This window comes from Lissotriton vulgaris, chromosome 1_1, assembly GCF_964263255.1.
Source record: "Lissotriton vulgaris chromosome 1_1, aLisVul1.2, whole genome shotgun sequence".
NCBI classification, from domain to species: domain Eukaryota; kingdom Metazoa; phylum Chordata; class Amphibia; order Caudata; family Salamandridae; genus Lissotriton; species Lissotriton vulgaris.
The window spans coordinates 1,871,124,925-1,871,142,914 of NC_141685.1; positions in this window are offsets into that span (position 1 = coordinate 1,871,124,925).

Sequence of the window (17,990 nt, forward strand, 5' to 3'; positions counted from 1 at the left end):
ACATGAAACATGGTGGCCACTCAGCAAAGCTAAAGATCCTGCAAGAAAGCCACCGTAGAGGCGGCTCCTCTGAAGGCACAGAGATCTCCTCCAGGCTGGCAGAGAGCTCTAAATATGGCAGTACAAAAGGCTGCGTCCAAACCTCAAGTAAGGCCGAAAGCCTTTGCAGAGAAGCTCCGCTGTGAAAGGAGCAGGCACTGCAAAGTATGCTAAAAACAGGGAGGGAAGTATCAGGATCTTGTGTGGTTCCAAGTAAGTACCGAAATCCAAGTAGGAGAAGTAAAAGGTTCTTTAAAAGTCAATGCAGTCTAAACCATTCCCTAAAAAATGTCATATACTCTACTCCTATTCTTACACCAACATTCTTCCAGAAGGTGTTGGTTGTGAAAATACATAAAGGATGACATAACTAAAATTTAAGGAGCTGTTCCCTGCCTCCTGACTTTGCCCACTCCTTAACATTCATCTCATTCTGAATTAAGAGACTTCATTCTCCACACCACACTGTCCCAGGAGGTCATGCTGGTCTTTAGAGACTCTGGGTAAACCTTGGACCACTCCTTAAAAATACGAATTGTGATGCTGTCTGTTCAATACAAATGATCAGGCAGTACACGCGGGTCAGATTCAATCCATTACCTTGGACATTATATGTGTTTCACTTGAAGCTCCGAGTAGCAGATGTCTTTCAAAAGGAGTGAGATGAAACTGATCTATCCACATTGAGGTGCAGGAGGCATGGAAAGTTTTTCGAAAACTATGAATCTCATCAAACAACTCCAATTGAAAAAGGCACGCAGTATCCTATGTCTCAAAAGTAACTAGGGCCGCACACATCAAAGCAATTGAGGTAAATTTACATTTAGACCATATATTTGGTTGTGTTAATTGCGTTCACCAAATCTGAGTCCCAAATTAATACTGCAGCAATATTTAATACCACCGACATGGGGTATGTAGCAGAAGCTCCCATATTTTCAGTTATGCCTGCTAGCTGGATGAAAGGAAGACATTGCGGGTGATGGAGCGAGGATGAAAACACAAATTTGTGTATACCCCTCGTGAAATCCCTTCCCCATAACAGTAATATGAACTAATCGTGTGGTTTTGGAAATAACCAACATAGAATAGAATGCACACACAAAAATACACGTGGGATAATAATTTGCTTTTGTTGTGAATTATAACTTACTAATTAAGTGAATTTGTTACACTTATCCTGTGCACAAATGTCAAAATCTAACTAAAATCTGTGTGTATATGCTTTCGGTATGTTTAAATGTGGCAGAAATGATGGAGAATGGTGAGTAAACCATGCTTATACATAGCTGAATTGCTAGGTAATAACTAACAAGGTTACCTTAGAATGGGGGCGGTACACAGAAGGGCTAGACTTTGAAAATTAATGTTTAATTGTGTTTGTTTCTATAATAGTTCCCATTATGGCCCATGCAGCCAACAAAAAGATGGAGGGTTTCGAGACTCCGAGATTGTGATGATGTACGCATGTGCGACTGTGCTCAAGAGAAGTGCAAGCAGCCTGTGCCTGTACAGCATGGGTCAAGGTCGGCGTGGCCTGGACATTCGAGCTAGTACCAACAATTTGTATGTCCGCATCGTGAGCATGGGAAAATAATGTGAAATAGCAACTTAAAGGGCACAAGCGGAAAGAACTGCTAAAGGACAATTAAGACGTTATTTTTTGATTATAACGATGACTTGGTGGAAATATGGACAATGAGGAGATGAGGTTATGCTCATCCACCCCTTGATTCCACCAATAAGAATGACCCTAAAAGTTACCAATCTTAGATAGATAAGTTAGGTAGAAAGGGTATAAAAGAGGGCGTTTGGAAGTAAGAAAAAAGCTTGCTTTTCGATTTTATTTCGCACCACAACATGCTGTCGGATTAAAGAACATTTCCTACGGTGCAAAGACTTTGACATTTTATTGGACTTTAACGTTTTGAATGGGTGCGGAGTCCTGATGGGAGGTGAACATCAAGAAAGAATAGAGAGGTGGTTTTTGGGAACTATTCTGTCCTTATGTTGATGTCCGTGGCCTGGAATCTTAGTAATATGATTTTTACTTATTTTCCTGAACTGTTAACCTAATAAATATAAATGTTTTGAACTTCTCTTTCTCTCTAGGTTATTAAATGTTTACATGATTATTGAAATAATGTGAATAAAAGTAAGGTCATGCTAGGAGATTTAGGACTAGATGTAGGTAAATCTTATTTACCGATTCATAAATGTCGAATTTTACCGATTCGGTATTTAGGAATCGGTAAATAAGATGTAGGTAAAAATTCGTAAATTTTTACCGAATCGGTAGGATTCGGTATTTACCGATTCGGTAATTACCGAACTGGTATTTGCCATAGATTCCTATGGGCCTTGAAGCCCATAGGAATCAATAGCAAATACCAATTCGGTAATTACCGAATCGGTAAAATTACCGAATTGCCAAGGGGGACAGGGTGTCACTTTGACACCCTGTTGCACCCCTATTTGTGGCTTGTGTGCAATGTGACACACATACATTCCCTTAGGGCATGTATGTGTGCCACATGGCACAGGTGTACATGCACAGATGTGCATGTACACAGGAATTCGTTATTTACCACCCAATGGTATTGGGTGGTAAATAACGAATTCTAAAGGCCCTGTAGCACTGTTAAAAGTGCTACCTACATAAGAAAATTACCGATTCGGTAATTACCGAATCGGTAAAATTACTGAATCGGTATGTTTTTAAGGCCCCTACATACCAATGTCCAAATACTGGTCGGAAACGGCCGAATATCGGTATTTTCGGCCGTTTCCAACCGGTATTTGGACACCTACATCTGGCCCTAAATATCTAAATAAAAATTAAATAAATGGAGAATTAAGCTGGGCTTGTTATCTATTAGTTAGCTTTTACTAGCACATCAATTGACAATATTGGCAAGGTGTTTTAATGTTTCTTGAAATAAAACCATGGTAATATTGATAAACTGCAGATGTATATAGTGTATAAAATGTTAGTATGAAATGAGACACTGCGCTTAAATCCAGCAGCCCTCCTCTAGTCTTCACCAATCCTGGGAGTAGGATGAATGTGTGTATGAATGACTCGCAGTGTTATGGGCCCCACTGATGAGTAATGTGTGAACATCTCCCAGGGAGTACGGTGATGGTTTGCAGGTGTTTTCTGGAAGCCGCGCTGGATCACGGGAATTCTCTAAACTTTTCATCTCTCACCCTTCACCAGAAGGACATGTTTCCTTTGATTAGCTTTACACAGTTATTAGAAGTGGGTTAGAAACATTTTTACAGGTCTTGCTGCCATTTCATGCCATGAGAGCACCAGCACAGGAGCTGTGTTGAGGGGGTAAAAGAGTGCTGTTTTTAAAAACTACTTGGGGATGGGTCACGTTTTTTGGACATGACATACCCACAGCAGAGGTGCCAAGCATTGGCAAAGCCAGTAGTTCTTGCCCTTGAGAGCAAATGGATTTTGTAGCCATGCACGATAACAACATTGAGTGGTTGGTAGAGGCTAGGGCAATCACATTGACAATGGATTGTGGGCAGTAGGGCATAGGCCCAGCACACGGGCAATGGAGGGTGGCTGGTAGGGGCATGGGCAAGCATACAGACAACAGAGGGTGGGTGGAAGGGGTAGGGCAAGCAAACAGATAATGGAGTTTGGGTGGGAGAGGCTTGGGCACGAAAAATAAAGGATGGGCAGCAGGGCTGAGGCAAGCACAACAACAGTGTAGGGTGGGCAAGGAGCATGTGGGCACCAGAGAGTGGGAGGGAGGAGCTGGGAAAGCAAACAGAGAAGTACACAAACCATGGAGGGTGTTTGTGAGGTGCGGCGGAAGCATACGGACAAATGAGCTTGAGCTGTAGGGAGATGGGGATAGGGGATGGTCGCAAAGGGGTGAGAAGTACACAACGGAGGCAGCTGAAAACACATAAACCCTTGCAGAGTACTTAAATAAGAAGGAAAAAGTTGCGCCTGAAAAAGCCATCGGGGAAAGGACACTGGATTGCATCCATGCTTCAGGGTAGGGGCAACCCAAGAAGAGGAAGGAAACCCTACCAAAGCAAAGAGAGTGACAATGAAGGCAGGCAATGGTAGGTAATGGGCGGGCTTTAACCCCATTTGGAAGGTAACAAAATGCCTCGCAACAGCTCATGTGAGACCTAAACATGCCAGAGTTCCAAATCACGTATAACAAGGAACAAAACATGGGAAGTCGATGGGTGTCCTCGCACTGCCCCACAACATTTGTTCATTACTTTGACATATCTGTCATGGGTCTGCGATGATTTACTGTCATGAACAGCCGTCCATGGTTATGTCTTGTGATAATGTTATTATCGCAGCTGAGCATTCGTGCTATGTTTAGCTGCAACTTTTTAAAAAACCCATGCTTACTAGCTTCTGAGTGCAGGTTGTTTTATTTCTGCAAGTCCTAGACAGGTATTTCTTGTTTGCCAGATGACAAGTTGAGATTGTTTGTGGGTCTGTACGTCAACGATGCCCATGGGTACATTCCAATTTTCAAAAGGGGGAAAACTGAACTTCACTAAGTGAAGAAAGCAACAGCTTTTCCGCGGTGGATATTTGAGCTTGTTACATTCTGGATACATTTTCTACTTGGAATTTGAAAAAAAGAGAGCAAAATAGACTCATACACAAAAAAGTGCCTGCAATAGCGACAGAATTTTATCTGTGCTTTTTCTAATAATGCAACGTCAAATATTGCTATTTTCGGAAAAATATGCCTTATGTTGCTCTTGACAACAATGTACTGTTTCATACTCGAATTCCTTTCCGTCTGTGTAAATGTATTTTACTTAAACCGACAAACAAGAAATTAGAGACTAAGAAAAGAAGGCAATTTTGCTAATTGAGGATAGGTCAAACTCCCACATACATAGTAAGCTGTCACACAGGGAGTAAAAACTAAGATGACGACTGCAAGAAGGCATGACTGGCAACATAACACCTTGCAGGTCACTAACCTCCATGCAGACAGGACCACATACGGATGCAGGCAGGACCACATACGGGTACAGGCAATCAGCTGTCAAACAAAATACCCTCCAGTGACACTACAATTCGCGCTGCACAACAAGGTCCGCCAACAGGGCAACAAATGTTGAAACACTATTTCACTGTTCACTGTTTCACTAATTGACCTTTAACCTCCCGAGGTCCTTACAAACAGGGACACGTGCACTCTGCACACATCTAAGCTCTTCATGCCCAGTGAAGTATGGTGGTAATATTATTAAATAGATAAAGTATATTACATTATCATTTGTATCCTACCAACAAGATAACATCCTACGACATGTTTTTTTTTTTACTTAACTGGCAACTAAATTCAGCTGTCTAATAACTTTATCTCTAGAGAACATTGGATTATACCCGAATTTTGTGAATCTTTGGTCTTGCAAATAAAGAATTCATCACAGCAGTCCCACCATTACCATATAACAATGATAACATTCATAACAGACAAAGAACACAGTCAACCAGTGTTTGCACATGGACTGCAGCTGCCCAACAACTTCGAACAACAGGAACAGCACATATGCCAAGGGCTAGAGCCAGAAAATGAACATCATAAATTGCGTATGGTTGCTCTGTGGAATAATGGACCCCCTCCCCGAGTTTGATTTTGATCTCATAGTCACAAGTTCAAATTCGGCATGTCATCTCAGACTTTTATCCTTCTGAGATGGGGCCCCTTTCCTCACCAGATTGTATTAGGATAGTTAAGCTGTACCCTCAAAGAGGAGTGTTGTGATAAACAGTCACAAGATAACGTCTGCTTGTATATAGTGAACCAAGAAGGCGCACACAGAAATATATTGCAAAGTACACACTTTTGACAATGGTAATTATTTTTTTCCATCTGTAAGAAAATGTATGTATGTATATATACTTCTTTTTTGAGAAAAAAGAGCTATAAATCCAACATGTTGTCATGACTACCTGGAAAGCAAACAAATGTTCGAAGGCAAATGGAGAATAGCTTTATGTCTTTAAAATATGCTAAGGCATTCATATAGCAAACACTTCCTGAACAAAAAATCAAAAAACAAGTAATTAAGATGTGTTTGTGTCTGCAAAGTAACACATCAAAGAGCACATGTCAGCCCTAGTCCAAAATAGGATGCTTGATCCCCATTATCAAAGCCTATTGAGCCAAATGGACCAATGTCACTATCCATGAAATGATATTGCCTTGATGAACAATCTATTTAAACCTGAAAAATACATGAAAATCAATGGCTGAAGTTGGCTGATTCCATGATGTCCTACATGGGCTACCGAATTGGTCCCTGTTGCAGACTCTCCAGAATCAGAATTCTCAAACCTAATAGTATAATTCCTTCCTGAGTTATGGACAGTTCAACTTGACAATTTTGAATTTTTGATATTCATCATCACTGGTAAAGCTTGATGATCAGTTACCAGCGTAAAAGGTTTTCTGTACAGGAGTATATGGAAATGTTCCCAAGCGCATACCACAGCTAAGCTTTCTTTTTTGGGTTATAAGTAAGCAGATTCTATTTGGGACAATCTTCTACTTGCATATGCCACAATATGCCTTCGAGCATTCGGGTGAATGATGTTCTGTGCAAAGATAGCACCTAACCCGACAAGGCTAGCGCCAACAACAACCTCTGTATGAAGCTTCAGATTGAAGTATGCGACTTCAGTAGCATTCTTAATGGCTTGTTCGATTTTCCTAAACTTTTTCTCACATCATGCAACAAATGGAATGAAGTCTCTGAACAGAGTACTAAAAGTGGCAATGTCTTGTATGCATCTGTAACAGTAACTGGCCATGCCAAGAAATTAATGCACCACAGAAACATGTTGTGGGGGATCAGTATGTGGCAGCACTTGCGCATTAGTAGGATCTGGTGTTATACCCCCATCAGAAAAGATATGGCCAAATCATTTTAGCTTTGTCTTATGAAACTCACACTTGTCTGCATTCAAAGTCAAACCTGCTTCTGCAAGAAAACAACATACTTGTGTGAGCTTTGTCGTGCTCCTTTTGTGTAGCTCTGAAAAACAATATGTAATCGCTGTAACTGAACACATTCATGACAGGCTGTATGATGCGTCAAATTATGCCTTGAAACAGTTATGCAGTGGATGACACACCAAAAGCTTAGCCTTTTGTATCGAAACAGCCAAACATGTCCAGAAAAGGTTGTAATGTACCTGCAATCTTCTTCATGATCTATCTAATGATAACCTTTATTTAAATAAAGGTGAGCAAAGACTTTTCCACCATTTGTTTTTGAAAATGTCATTACTGTCTTTTATTTTATTATTATTATTTTTTAAATTTTCAAAAACCTTTATTAACATTTGTGCACATATACACAGCTTACGCCCACAATCACAGCATGGCCGGCAGCATGTTATCGCAATCATTAAGCCTCAATATGTGAGTTATTTTGAACAATAGACTAACACAGCAAGCCGACTACAACCACTTCCGGCCGGCCGCGTAATGAGCTAGGTCCAGTATATTCCTTATGCCAGATATGGCAAGGTCAAGAAAGGTGAAGCAACATGGACACAACAATACAAATGCGCAGACCAAATACTTAGCATGCAATACATATCTCTCTCTCCTTGCTTAGCACATGCAGACCTGCATTTCTCAAGTATCGATGCAGTAATTTCATGCTACCAAATACGCGGAGATATGTTTTCAATCTTACCGATTTATTGTCAGTGTGTTTCACCATGACTAGGGTATCTCTCTAGGTGCGTCATGTGCGTATTACACCTGCCTGGGACAGTATTGTCCCGGCTCTCACTAAATGCGTAGGTATCCCTTCCTAACTGGATCTCAGGAAATGCTCTCACTGTGAGTACCCCATATTTTGCCTGGTGCAGGTCATATGAGAGGGGTGGTAAACTCCCCAGTGGGTCCATTACGTGGACGTGGCATGAATCTATCAGGACTAGTGATCATGTTTGGTTACATGTTCTCTCTGAGTCCGACAGGGCGCTATCCGTCGACTGAGTCGCCGTCTGCATGAGGTAAGTGTGCAGCGGGCCCCAGATGTCTGCCGGTTTGGATGTCATCAATTGCATTTCCGAGTACATCCCATATTGCTCCTGACAGTACACCATGTCTTGCATCCATTCCTTAAACTTGGGGGCGCGCCCCCTTCCCCATCTGCACGCCAGTCGTCTTTTGGCCAATAATAATGCTACATTGGTAAATTTTCGGCTACTCCTCGGGATTTTTGCCGTATAGCCCAATAAAAACATAAGTGGCTCCATCTCTATCGTGTCATCTATCATAAGCTCCAGCGCCTCGTGAATCTGCCCCCAGTATAGCCTCACCTGCGGACACTCCCATGACAAATGCATAAAGCCAGCACCAGGTTGCTTACATCGTTCACAACAATCTGAGTCTGTGAGGTGAAACGGAAATTTTCGGGCCGGGGTGTAATACATTCTATGTAAAAACTTATAATGGATTATTTTAAAACGGCAACTTGACAGCAAAGTCCCTGCAAGTCTGCAGCAGTACTCCATCTGTCACCTCTCTGCCAAGATCCTCAGACCAACGCACCCTAGTCATACCCACAACTGCTGGTATATTGCCTCGTATGCTGCTGTATATACTAGACACCAAATGTGTGCCATCTGCGCTATTCAGAACCACATTAAGGGGAGCCGTACAAGGGGGTTCATTGGGGTAATCCGGGAGCACTGTGTTCAATCCTTCTCGCAGCCGGATATAATAAAACACCTCCAAAGGGCTGGGGGTGTTCACCAAAGAATTGCTCCAGTGAGCGGAAGACTCCTCCAGGGAATAGGTCGCCCCATGTATCTATATTGAGTCAACGACACATATTGCGGAAGCCCACTTCTTGAAATAACGCTATCTGAGGGTGCTAGGAAAGGGGCATTCGGGGCGCGTAGAGCATCTGTGCCCGCAGTCGCTGCCCCATCCTCTTCCATGCCTCCACTGTGCACGTCACTGTAGTGGGCGGGGTATCCAGAACACTAGCAGGACCGTATACAATACCAGTTAAAGGCAACAGGTGTAAGCATGGGCGGAAAATCCGTCCCGCTCGCGGATTTCGTGGATTTTCGGTAAATTCGCAATCCGCGAACTCTCGCGATTTACCGAAAATCCGCAAAAAAAAATTTGTGGTGATACAATATTGCGGCGTGCGGCGTTCACTTACTGTCATTCAGCGTTTGCCGAGTTGTTTTTCTCGATATTTTGCGAGTGCTGCGCCATTTTGGATCTTGCTGCGGGATCCCGCGGGAGTTTGGCGACCGCGATTACGTAATCGCGGCTTGCCACCTTGCACAGCACGCATCGCGAGAGTTCGCAATTGCGAACACGTAGATGCGGCGGGCAGCAACAATCTCGCTCTTGCGAAATTACAGAATGTGCAATTCAGCACAAGGAATCCACCAGCAAGCAGCATAAACCTTCTGAAAATGATGATTTTTATCAGAATAACTCCTCAGGTTGACATTTGCCTGCACTTTTTTTTGCAAGGAGTCCATTTTGGGGGGGGGGGTGGGAGGAAGGAAGTGCCCCACAGTCTCCAACTTCCTGTTCCTGTCCAGCAGGCTCCTCCCAGTGCTTTCTTCATGTGCTGGTCACTTTCATTCGGATCTTGACCTGGAAGGATTACTTTTTGTGGATGCTGCTGGATATTTGGATTTGAGGCCTTTTTGACTTTCTTTGGATCACTTTTGGATTAGAAATTTCACAAGTAAGTTTGTTTGGGGCATTACAGTTGCTGCAACTACAATTTTGGAATTTTCGATTTTTGGGCTGTTGTTGGGGCCTTTTGAACAGGGGTAGTGAGTGGTGCAAGGGCCTAGTCTTTCTGTGGGGTGTCTTGAATTTAAACATCATGGAGGGCATAGATGGCATGGGATTGTGCCGATTTTTCTGTGTTTTTTTATTTTTTGGGCTGTTGTTGGGGCCTTTTGACCAGGGGTAGTGAGTGGTGCATGGGCCTAGTCTTTCTGTGGGGTGTCTTGAATTTAAACATCATGGAGGGCATGGATGGCATGGGATTGTGCTGATTTTTCTGTGTTTTTCGATTATTTGGGGTGTTCATGGGGACAGGCCATGTGGGTGGGGGCCATTTTGAGTGCTGGTACAGGCAGGCCCTGGCCATGTGCTGGGAGGCAAGGGGCCATTTTGAATGCAGGCAGTGTTCTCAGGCCTGCACCCATTTTGCCTAGCTTTCAACCATTATGCCCAGGGGTAGTGAGTGGTGCATGGGCCTAGTCTTTCTGTGGGGTGTCTTGAATTTAAACATCATGGAGGGCATGGATGGCATGGGATTGTGCTGATTTTTCTGTGTTTTTCGACTTTTTTGGGGTGTTCATGGGGACAGGCCATGTGGGTGGGGGCCATTTTGAGTGCTGGCAGTGTTCTCAGGCCTGCACCCATTTTGCCTAGCTTTCAACCATTACGCCCAGGGGTAGTGAGTGGTGCATGGGCCTAGTATTTCTGTGGGGTGTCTTGAATTTAAACATCATGGAGGGCATGGATGGCATGGGATTGTGCTGATTTTTCTGTGTTTTTCGATTTTTGGGCTGTTGTTAGGGCCTTTTGACCAGGGGTAGTGAGTGGTGCATGGGCCTAGTCTTTCTGTGGAGTGTCTTGAATTTAAACATCATGGAGGGCATGGATGGCATGGGATTGTGCTGATTTTTCTGTGTTTTTCAATTTTTTTGGGCTGTTGTTGGGGCCTTTTGACCAGGGGTAGTGAGTGGTGCATGGGCCTAGTCTTTCTGTGGGGTGTCTTGAATTTAAACATCATGGAGGGCTTGGATGGCATGGGATTGTGCTGATTTTTATGTGGTTTTCGAGTTTTTGGGGTGTATAACTGAACTGATGTTCCTCTGTCTTCCATTGCTTTTAGGTGCACAAGACTCAAGAGAACCACCAGTGCCAGGAAGAAGTCCTGCAGCGGTGTGTGTGTGCAGCATAACGTCACGCAACGTCACGTCTGGCCACAGAAAACTCTGCAACTCGTGCAACTGCGGCCTGCTGTTCTGACCTCTGAAGAAGATGGCCCCAAAAAAAGTTCCCCGTAGCTCCTCTAGCAAGAAAGTTGCCAGTAAGGAGCAGAAGAAGCAAGTTACCAAGGAGACTGGTGTGCCGCCCGCCAGATTTTTTGGGGGTAAAAAAAAAAGTACTCCTGCAGCAGCAGCGGGATCTGATGGGGACCAAGCTGGGAGCAGCACCCCCTGCACCATTGGGTTCAGTTCCACCACCACCACGCCAACTTAAGTCCAAGCCCTTGAGTGCTGCAGAGGCACTTAGTCTAGTTGTTCAATCACCATCAACCAGTGATGTTGGCTCATCGCAAGAAAGTAGCAGCAATGTCCCTCAATCAACACAGGTTGTTGTAACTCATCTGACGAGTGTTGAACAACCACAGCCGCAACAACAACCACATGGGCAAGTGCAAGCCCAAGTGCATGTGGAAGGAGAGGCAGCGCAAGGAGATGCGCAAGCAGAGGTGCATGGAGGGTCACAAGTGCCCACAATAGTTGTTCCTCCCGAAGTAGGGGCACATCAGGAAATCGACAATCAAGCCGAGGTATCATTTGAGGAAGCCACTCCTCCTGATGATCATTCATTGTCTTCCACATCCCTAGCAAGGAAAAGATCAAGGGTGGTATCTACATCTTCTTCAAGCCCACCTCCTTCTAATGATACGGATCAAAATTGGGAACCACCACCACTGCCGTCTGAGAGTGAGGCACACCATTATCTGACAAAGGTAGCTAAGCAGAAAAGGAAGGTCCCCAAAAGTCTCGTACTTATGGAGTGTGATGATGACGCTCAACAAGAAGTGGCGTATGCTCCTGCTGATGAAGACTCTCACGACAACAACGCAGTCATCATACACATCACTCCAGGCTCAGCGGGCATGCAGCAAACAGACATTTTGACCCTAGCCCGAAAAGCTGCTGAGCGTGATGATGTTGTCGACGAGGAGGCAATGGCAACAGCACAATCATTGGAGTTAACTAGTACACCAACACCTACCGCTTCCATATTTCTTCCTCACCAGAATAGACCTCCATCCACCTCGACCTCAATTAGTGGTGGTGAAAGTGCACAACGTAGTAAAGTTCGGCAATCCATATCCTCCACTTCATCTGGCATTAGCAGCATGACCGCCACCAGTATCGCCGCCTCCTCCGGCCCCTTGAGACATTTCAAGTCCGCAGTTTGGGACTTCTTCAGTGTTTGCCCAAAAAAGGAAAACTTCCGCCATTTGTAGCATTTGTAAGCATGCAGTTAGTCGTGGTAAGTTTGGTACCAACTATGGTACCGGAGGCCAGAGAGTTCATCTTAAGAGACAGCACGCTGTCCAATGGTTTGCGCACCTAAAGGAGATCAAGGAAGCCCGAATTGCAAGTCAAGAAAACGTTGATGTTTCATCTGATGATGATGAGGAGGAAGAAGTGTCAAACACTTCACTTACACCCAGTACCCCTGTCAGCAGCACACCCCCTGTGAGCCACACTAAGAGTGTGGGAGAGAGTGAGACACCAATGCGAAAAAGTTCATCAGATGCGTAACTGGGTCAAAGAAGTCATCATCATCATCATCCCGTAAAAGCATGGTCCAGGCCAACATTAGAACCATGTTGTTTTCAGCAGCGCCATATGATCGCAACCACCCACTGACGCATCTGTATAACACTAAGCTGGCTAAAATGCTAGCTCTGGACCTTCTCCCTTTTTCTTTTGTAGAAGGGGTTGGTTTTCTAGAATTAGTGGCAGCGCTCTGCCCTAAATGGAAGGTTCCTAGCCGGTTCTATTTTGCCAGAGTTGCGGTTCCAGCACTACATGAAGATGTGCTGGAGGTGATTGGGGCAGCTTTGCAGAAGAGTGCTGTTCACACTATACATCTGACAACAGACATGTGGACCAGTGGTGCAGGCGCTGATTACATGTGCATCACTGCACACTGGGTCTCTTTTTCAGGGGTTAAACCAAAGCTAAACGCAGGTGTTGACCCGGACCAAGTTTTTAAAGCTGCTCGGAAACATGCAACACTAGCCATGTTTGGCTTGGAGAAACGTCATACAGCAGAAAACATTTTGAATGAGTTTAACACAAAGGTCTTTCACTGGCTGTCCCCAAAAAAACGCCAGATTGGTTATGTTTCCACGGAGAATGGCGCCAATGTAGTTAAGGCCATGGATCTGGGTCACTATTTCAGAGTGCCGTGTTTGGCGCACTGTATAAACCTGGTTGTTAAAAAATTCTTGAGTGATAAAGACAGTCCAGCGTGTGAGTTAGTGGCCACCTGCCGAAAAATGTGCAACCATTTCAGCCATTCTTTTAAGGCCCGGAAGCATCTGAGGAGCCTGCTACATGAACGTCGAATGCCAGTGAAAGCACTCATCCAGGAGGTGCCAACTAAGCATGGGCGGAAAATCCGTTACGCTCGCGGATTTTGCAGATTTTCGGGAAATCCGCAATCCGCGAGATTTGCGAATTTCCCGCAAAATCCGCAAATCCGCGAGCAGCGGATTTTGCTCGCGCTGCTCGCACTGTTCGCGTGAGTTCGCGCCCCGCGAATAAGTGCAAAATTGCAGAAATACGATCTTAGCAAAACTGAAAGTAACTACTTACCAGGTTCAAAAGTTCAGGCACATCATTAGTAGCCATTTCCTGTAGTGCTTCCTGAGGGGCCCCTCCAGAGTTCAGTTGCCAGTTGAAACTATTATGTGACCCTGCTCTGAACCTCAGAATAGTTACACATATGCCACAAAGGTCCTGAATTACAGCTAAGGGAGACAAGCAGGAGCCAGGCTGGAAGTTAAAATCCATTAATCAGCCCCTAATTCATTATTGTCAGTTGGGGCAGGGCAGGTGTTGTAACTAATTTTGCAACAATGAAAGCACTTAGCAAGTGCAAAAGATCACTAATCAGGGCACACTAAGGAAGCAGGTGCCAGCTAAAAAAATATTCTGTGACACATTAATCAGCCCCAAATTAATTCAGGTCACTTGAGGCAGGGAAGGTGTGCTTTGCTTTGCCGAAAATAATGTACACTGGACAACCAGAGGGTGTGGTGATGAAACAGAGGGTGGCATGGGTGGGCCAGAGGGTGGCATGAGTAGTCAGAGAGTGGCAGTGGTGACAGAGAGTGGCAGTGATGAAGAAGAGTGTCCCAAACAGGCTGGACACGTAGAAACAACAAGTTCGCAAAACTTGCGACCCGACAGGTAAGTTCGCAAATTGCGAAATTGTAAAAACCCTCGCGAACTGGCAGAAACACGGGCGAACACAAAAAAAAAAAAATCCGCAAATTCGCGGGAATTCGCGGATTTTGCGGATTGCGAATCCGCAAATCCGCAAAATTCGCGGATTGCCAATCCGCAAAATCCGCTCATGCTTAGTGCCAACACGTTGGAACTCAACCTTCTACATGCTTGAGCGTCTGTATGAGCAGTATACGGTACTCGATCACTATTTCTTAACACTGGGTACAGCTCAGAAGGACCTGAGGCTAGATGCGGCGCAATGGAACATAGTTAAAAGCCTGACAGACATGCTTCGTCCTTTTGAGGTCTTCACGCGTGCAGTCAGCAAGGAGGACTGTAATTTGGGAAAAGCTATCCCATTGTTGTGCATGCTGGAGCACCAACTGAAGGCGGTGTCTTCTGTGTTTCAAAAAGATAAAAAAAAAGCAAGACGCTTTTGTTTTGGCGGAGAAATTATTAGAGCGCCTACTTGGCGATGAACGTCTTAAAATGATCCACTCAGAACAGCATTACATTTGTGCTACTATACTGGATCCACGCTACAAAAAGGTGCTGGCAGGCCGAGCATTCTTTCCTTTTGATGATGAAGATGTTACAAAGTACAAACATTGGCTAGCCTTGTCAGCCATGAGGTTTGAAAGAGAACTGCAGCAAATTGAAGGAAAAGGCAGTACATCAGCATCAGCAGGCCATCCCCAGTCAAAAGAATCCACTTCTGCACCTGTGGCTGTGGCACAAGTGACCTCTCAGCCGTTAAAGACACCGGCAACCGGATCATCTGCACCAGACACAACAGTAACATTGGGTGAAGAAGAGGATTGGCTAACTTGGCTTGGGTTTGGTTCTCAAAAGGTCCCAGCAAAAAGTAAGCAAAGTGGAGGAACCTTGGAGAACCTTGAGTCGATGGTGCAGGACTATCTGAATGACTCAACAGAGGTCTATGTTAACCCATTGGCGTATGCTGACCCATTGGCGTATTGGCATGGGAAAAAAGAATTGTGGGCACAGCTCTCCAACCTGGCTATAAACTACTAGTCTTTCCCACTCGCATGTGTGTCGTCTGTCTTTATTCCTGTGTGTCTGTCTTTCTTTGTTTTGCACAGTTAATATAATTAAAACTTTAATCACCTAATCACAAAAACAAGCCCATCAGCAGAACTGTCTTCACTTGTTTGCTTATTGATTTGAAGGTGCCGCAGTCTGCATTCCTCAGGTTCACAAGTTCACAAGAACATGCTCCTCTATCCTCCTCCTCCAGACTCCTATTTCCCTCAAAGCAGAGGGCTGGATTACGCCCAATGAAGAAAGACTCTGCACTTGTGGGGGGTGTTCTACTTCTTTGCGGGTGAGTTGGCGGGTCTTGGGGCATTGCTGGAAAGCACTAATACCGGATAAAAGTGGTTTGGACCAAATCGGAGACGAATTTTTCTTTGCGTTTTTGCTGACTTGCTTGCCTTTGAGGTGCTCTTTGGGGGTCTTCTACATTTTTGCGACTGGCTTTAGTAAGGGTCTGGGTGGGAGCACTGCTGGGAAGGTCTAATTTTGTTCTAAAACACAGTTTACAGTACACCTAGCTTGAGGGGAAAGATCGGCTAAATTAATTTGCCCATACTTATTTATCCTTCAAAAGGAGACTCAGACAGAGTACGCACTTTCAAAAATATTGTACTGTCTATTAGGAAACTCAAAGTGTGACTTTTTGCACTACACAGCGTACATACCTTATATATATTTATCAGTGGTGTTCTAATATCACTTCCTGTTTTTCCATCAATAATTACAGGCCGGGTTTCAGTCTGTGCAATGGGAAAAAAAGGATGAAGTCAGGCTTCACATTAGCGAGCCGCAATTCAGCATCCGCCAGGCAGGCAGTGGACAGGGTGTCTTCTGGTCACCAACATTGATAGAAGAAGCGTCAGCCGGAATGGAGGAGTGCCGCAAATAAGAGGAATGGTTTGATGCGTGCAACTTACTTACCAAATTCAACAGGACAACTACAACAACATACAGATACAGTATCCATTGTTTTCAAATTAATGTTATTGCTGTGAACTTCTATGAGTGTGACTCTGCATTTCTTGGATCTCTCTCTGCTTCTAAATTGATCCCTGCAGCCATACTATAGGTTTTACATTGGCGAATTTTTTAAACCTGATTTAATGTAAGAAGTGTTTCTCTGAGTGCAGAGATAGGCAAGTGAAAACGCTGCAGCCCTCTGCTGTCGCATTCTGTCATTCACGGTTGTCGAAAGTACTACTTACTTTTCAGTAACAATGCATGCAGTAGTGCATGCACTTCCTTTATGTCACTTAAAAGATTTATGGTTAGCTTTGTACCCAAAGATTTCTTTATCTTCAATTATTGTTGGTCCATGCTGTGCTTTTTTTTCTTCTCTCAACAAAACTTACCCAAAAAGAAACCCCCATTCCCATCCATTTTCCAACCCCTAACCCTCTTCCCCCGGGCTGTGTGGTTTTGATTGATGTGTGACTAAATGACAGCAATAATTCCACACACTTGCTGGGTAGGATAAGGTCATAGCAACAGGCTGGTGAAGGAATCCGAGGATATATTCTAGACTTACTCAGCTTCAGTACTATTTCTTGTAGTAGTAGCCAATGTCAAAGAAATTCAACGCAAGTACTAGTTATACTTTCAATACTTTACCATTTTTTAGGCTACATTGTGGCACTGTTCTAGTGTACTGTCACCTGCTATATTCTCTATCGTACCGTTCTAATGCTACGGTAAGGACAAACAAGGTTTCATTTTCTTTTTTTTCAGATCCTGCAACTGCCACTGTGTAACACCACTAGTACCAACGCAATGATGACATTTCATCCGCCCAGGATTGCCATATCGCCATTTGACGTGCAGCCAGCCCTGTGCCTAGCCCTATTTCCAAACACAATTTGCAGGTAAGATAAGCGTTTGGGGGGAGGAAGTATAATGGAGTATTACGAGAGACGAGAGACGAGAGACTGACGCTAGTACTAGTAAAGTCCTAGGACTATTGAATTCACTTACTCTGTGAGAGGCACTTAGTTTTGAAAACATTTGGGCAATTAATTACACAACTTGAATCAAGATGCCACTTAAGTGTCACCAAAACAAAGTTACTGTTAAACCGCCACCCAACAGCCTCAAAAGCAGTAAAAATAACACGTATGCTAAGATAAAGTATAAAGTATATTTACATCCCTGACAAAAATAATCTCCCACAAGACCCAACCCACCCCCACTCCCTAACCCCAACGAATGTCTGTGAAAAGTCCAAAAAAGTGAAAAAACCTAACTCCCAATTCTCACCCCCCGGAAGTCTTTAAAAAAGGGGCAAGGGACAGTCTCCTCCTACTGCTGGCTGCTGCTGTTGAATTTCCGGGCCAGGTCGGAATGCTCCTTGCGGAGGGTCTCGAGCAGGGTTTTTGTGTTGAGCAGCTCCTGCTCGAGGTAGGAAACCCTCAGGGAAAGGCGGTGCATACGTTTCTTGCAACTGCTGTGGGGGGCAGCTGATTTCTTCGCTCGGCGGTGGCGGGTGGCTGCGGTAGCCCGGCTCCGTACCGCTGGAGACCTGCGCCGTATGGGTGACCCAGGGAGCGCGGAGGAGGATGCAGCAGTCCCTGTATATGTAGTGGTAGACTGCGTGTCCCCCTCCTCCGGG